Below are 5,978 nucleotides of genomic sequence, written 5' to 3' on the forward strand. Positions count from 1 at the left end.
CCCCTCCTCCCCCTTCTGGGAGGGGGGAGTAATGTCACGTGTATGTTCCAGTTTATCCTTTTATTTGGTCCTTCCTGTTCCTGTCCTCATTTAATTATATTAGTTCCAGGTGTTTCTCATTATTAGTTATCCTCCTCACCTGTTTGCCCCTCGTTATCTGCCCTATTTGCATTCTAGCCTGTTCTGTTCTCCCTTGTCTGGAATTGTTCATTTCTACCTTTGCTATGTGTGTTTTTTCTGTTTCCTTGGATATTATTAAAGTCTATAATTTTGAAGTCGACTCTGCGTCTCCTCGCTCCGTGCTCCTCACATTAGTGGACCGTTACAAAGAGAGGGGAGCATTTGTTTGTCTGACATTTAGTCAAGCATCTTGAGTGATAATAATGGGTTGAGTGATAAATAAAGAGTGCAAATAATGGGTTTGTATTGTTCTGATCACTCCATAATATGTATCATTCATAAATTGCTAGTCATTTAATATTTTTAAAATATATTTTTGCAGAAATACTTTGGAGGCATTCCAAAGTGTATTATGAAATTGGTTTGGCATTCCAAATCCTACCGTGTGGATGTGTCAAGGAACAGCAATTCCAATCTATTCTGGTTCATCATGCACACAAGTGTCTCAAACATGTATTTAATATACTTGGGAACAAGGAATAGGTTTTTTTTAATGTCAGGCCATGCTGCACATACTAATGACTTTTGCCATTTTGGATACATTGTAGCACTTGTAGTAAGGTCATTGCTAATTGGTTGGGGGGGAAACCTTATTAGCCTATGAAATTTGCAAAGAAATTAATATTAACTCAATGTGGAGTGACAGTAATTACTTGTCAGAGATATGATATTATAATTGAGATCCTATTCTAGCAACAGAGGGATTTATTTATTGTATTAACTTTTAAATTTAAACTCATTGATATGAAAGCTGTATAAGATATAGGAACAGCACATTTTTTGTCATGTAACCATATGCGACCCTGAACCACAAAACCAGTCTTAAGTGTCAATTTTTCTAAATTGAAATGTATATACTGAATAATTAAGCTTTCCATTGATGTATGGGTTGTTAGGGTATGACAATATTTGGCTGAGATACAACTATTTGAAAATCTGGAATCTGCAAACAAATCTAAATATTGAGAAAATCACCTTTAAAGTTGTCCAAATGAAGTCCTTAGCAATGTATATTACTAATCAATAATTAAGTTTTAATATATATCCTTTAGGAAATTTACAAAATATCTTCATGGAACATGATCTTTACTTAATATCCTAATGATTTTTGGCATAAAAGAAACATCTATAATTTTTACCCATACAAAGTATTTTGGCTATGGCTACAAATATCCCCGTGTAACTTAAGACTGGTTTTGTGGTTCAGGGTCACATATATTTAGAAAGCCACCTTCATATACTTATTACTGATTTATGATACTCATGACCTCTAGACTGAACTATTGTAATGCACTGCTAGCTGGTTGTCCTGCATCTTCAATAAACAAGCTACAGGTAGTCCAAAATGCAGCAGCTAGAGTCCTTACCAGGTCAAGAAAATATGATTATATTACCCCAATTTTACGGTCACTGCACTGGCTAACTATTAAGTTCCTTATCAGTTACAAAATATTATTACTTATCTACAAGGCCCTTAACGGTTTAGCTCCTGCATACCTAACTAGTCTTCTACCACGCTACAATCCATCACGCTCCCGAAGGTCGCAAAACTCTGGACTTTTGGTAGTACCTAGGATAGCAAAGTCGACTAAAGGAGGTAGAGCTTTTACGCATTTGGCTCCCAAATGCTGGAATAGCCTTCCTGATAACTTTCGGGGTTCAGACACTCTCTCTTTAAATCTAGATTAAAGACTCATCTCTTTGGCCAGGCATTCACATAATGCATCTCATAATCTTGGACTGCAGTTATATCTGATCAAATGTGCATTATTATTCTTTAGCTTGGGTTAAACAAATTAATTTTACTTGGTTGGAACAGCAGCTATGCTAATTATGTCTCTAATTGTTTCTCTGTTTTTGCCACAGGATTGACATCCCGAGACATAACTAGGATTTACACCAGCTTCAGTCTGGATCCAGAACACCTGAGAAGAGATGATGCAAACCCCTCAGATGATGCCAACCCTGAAACAACATACAGAAATGGAAGCGTCAGCACAAGTTCTACTAGGAAGACTTAATGCCACGTCACATATTTCAATTAGATCTTGCCAATCGGCACTCAACACAAGGAATATAAAGCCCTCTACTCACCCTTCATTGTGTTTGCATATACTGCCGCTGTTGTTTCTTGCTCAAACTGTCGCGTGACTTATCAGCCGACTTTTTCCTGGGTTACTTGCATATAGTTAAGTTTGTCTCCCAAATGCAGTTAGAAATGCAACAGTTTTATTCAGTGATGAGAGTATTCGATAATGGACTGAAAACTTCCAGATCCAAAATCCAGGAGCTCGGTGAAACAGGTCAGAGTCCAAGTAGATCAAACACCAGGCGAGCGATAGTCCAAGACAGGTGAAGTCATTAAAGATGATAGCCCAGACCAATTTAGCAGGATCAACGAATATAAATAGTAATCCAAAACAAGAGTCCGATAATCCAGATGAACAAACCACTGGTCAGGGAGCATAGGCAGTCCAGACATCAAATGGAATAACTGGGTAAAAGAAGAGAGAAAAAAAGAAAAACAACAAGACCAATAACTGATGAACCCAAACAAGAATGATGTGTAAAGCATAAGCGACAAAACACACTGACAAAGACAAAGAAAGAAACATGAGATTTAAATAAGGAAAGAAATAGATAAGAAAACAACAAACAGGTGTGAACGCATGCCCAACCGCGCTGATTGCAAAACTCCCATCAGCTGAGTGCGTCTGGTATGCGTGAATGAAAACAAAACGTCTCAGGTTACTTATGTAACCATGGTTCCCTGAGTAGGGAACGAGACACTGCGTCCTCTAGGGGTCGCTATGGGGAACGCCTCGTCGTGACCCGTGTCTGAAGCATACATTGAAAAAACACCAACTCGTTGGCCGGCGACAGCCATGACGTCACTACCGGTGCGACTACAGTATAAATCGGTGCCGGGAGCTACACATCATTCACTTCTTCGTCTGAAGCTTGCGTCCGCAGCATGGCAAGAAACCTAGAGGAGCCAACAAGTGCACCACCACTCTGATCGTAAAACACGATCAGCTGATCGCAACCAGCACGTGCAATCACAAAAAAAAGATCATGCAGCAGAAAGAGACAGATCAAACCCGAACCCTGACATAATTTTCTTCTTTCTTTTGGGGTAGGCTCCACCCTGCCTTTGTCTTAGGCAGGAATAGCTGCAATCTGCAACTTCAGATTCAAGCTACGGATGGGACCTATGCCAAAATAATTCTGTTCTTTTGTATTGGTTTTGTAAATAAATACTTTTGAGTCTTTCTGGTAGAACTACCAAATTTTGCTATAAGTTTAATTGCATCATATAATAATCACTGTTAATAGTGTTCATCGTCTGTTTGATTACGTCTTTGATTGATTTATTTTCTGTACATTTCTGCCATATGTACATAAACTGGCAGTCACTACTGATAAGCTACTACTAAATATCATAGAAACTTAATTTTCTGTAAAGTTGCTTTGCAGCGATTTGTATCGTAAAAAGTGCTATACAAATACACTTGAATTTAAATGAATTGAATACTTATATATTTACAGAAAAAAATGTGGGCTTATTTACTCACTTATTTACTTATTTATCATATCACAGCAAATTTATTTCATAACAGGTAATATGAGTTTTATGTCAAAGCAAATTCTTCCAGGTATAAAAATCAAAACATATGACAATTTTATTGTCAACTGAATTGAGCTACAATAAATATTCTCAATGCTACGCTTTTCTTGACTTGTTTATGACATTTTTTTAGGAAATGCATAGAATTTGAAGCAAAATTTCATTTATTTCCCCCCAAAAAATATTTTACCACCTGACATGATGCAGTTTATATACCCTTATTTTATCCATGTTTTCTTCTCATGTTTAGTTCAGTTTACATCTAACTACATATAATACATATGGAATATAATTCAATATAATAATTAAAATGTAACATAATAATAGCCTGCATTGCATTTCTCCATAACAATAGGTATCTTGGCACAGGTTACCTCACTCCCCTTCTTATAATAAAGTAAAAGTGGTAGAGGACCTGGCAACCTTCCCTTTAATATCCCAGACCAGCTGGTGAACGGTACTTTCAGGGTGAGGACCAAATGTTTCCTTCATATGCTCCTTTGGTAGGAATTGGACATGGTGACTGGGTTTTGATTTAACAATATCATCACTACACTGAACAGTAATTTTATGAAGCAAGATGTGTAACTGGGCAGTCATTGCAAAGCACTCAAAATTTGATAAGACTAATATATGAATTTTGACAGGTCAGGTCATAAAGAAAATAGAGTTATGGATTTCAATTATGTCATCAAACTCACATCAGGATCAGAACATTATACGTTTTAAATGAACTCAGAAATGGATTAACAGACAACATTTGGTTATTGCCTAAAAGTCTATGAACTTATCCTGAAGCATACCATTAGGAATATAATGAAAAAGCTTCATGTCAAACAAGTTCTGATGTTTCAGTTCTGTTGAGTGCAGTTAATTTCCAGATGCAAGCCATATCAGCCCGGCTTCTAGGCATACAGACTCAACGGGCCGTTTCAGCGCCAGCTGGCAAGAGATATCATTGGAGTGACAGGTGCTCTGACAGTGGGGCCATTCTCTCCTTATTCCTCTGTATCCAAAGTGCTATCTTTTCACAGCTTTATTTCACAAAGGATATGATAGATTGAGTAGGATAAGAATATCTGAATAAAAAACACTAGATCTGAAGAACCAGACATTCTCTACGGTATTCTCTCATTTTAAACCACAATGTGATTTTAAAACATTATTTTGTATCACTACAGTTTTCTTTTGAGCTTAAAAAGATTAAAAACTCTTTAAACTCTTTTGAGCATAACTGAAAGTCATTGATGAGCCTAAATTGATGATACATTGAACTTTTGGTGTAGCTACTTTGCTATACCAGATGAACTATATTTAAAGACAAAGTGTGTGATTTCTTTGTTAAACAGAACTGCATAAATAATAGTTTTTAAGGCTCAATTAAAAAAAAAAACACTAAATTTCTTGCAAAATACTGGTGTATGACTTCAAAACACTTTTACCATAGTGCATGGTTTGTTAACTAAAACAATTAGATGTTTCGGTCACATACGTATGGCTTTTATGACATTGTAAACTTACTCTGTAGCTCACCTGGTACAGCACTGCACGTGCGATGCGAAGTGCTCAGGTATGAGTTATGTGAAACAAAATACTTAAAAGACTTGTAGAAGCAAAGTAAAATGACGTGGATACTTCAGAAAACTTTTTTTTTTTTTTTTTGCAGAAATGTTGCCACAGAAATTTGAACATGGGTTAGGTTTCCCACACATTCCCTCGTCCTCCACTGGTTGGTATTAGGGCTGTCACGATATTAGATTTTTCACACCACGGTTATTGTGTCCAAAATAATTCACAATATCAATATATATCGCGATATCTATAGAAACCTTAGGGAATCAGCCAAATAAATTTTTACTTTATTTAGTTTTTCTTTTTACCCAATGAACATAAGGATACTGATAAACACAGGGCACATGCATTTTCACTTCTTCTTCTTCTTCTTCTTCTTCTTCTTCTTCTTCTTCTTCTTCTTCAGGTCACAGCTGACCTGAGACGCTGGCTTTCTCGGTCTTCTTTGAAGCTCCCTATGAAATAACAAGAGAAAAAATACTGTCAAGTTCAACAGTATAATGAATAAATATTAACATCAAATCTGATACTTTAACCTGTTAACTTGCATACCCGTATTTTACTCTCTTTAACCTACAGTTGCGCCGGCGCCAATGAA

Source organism: Sinocyclocheilus grahami, unplaced genomic scaffold, assembly GCF_001515645.1.
Source record: "Sinocyclocheilus grahami isolate Dianchi unplaced genomic scaffold, SAMN03320097.WGS_v1.1 scaffold724.1, whole genome shotgun sequence".
NCBI classification, from domain to species: Eukaryota; Metazoa; Chordata; class Actinopteri; order Cypriniformes; family Cyprinidae; genus Sinocyclocheilus; species Sinocyclocheilus grahami.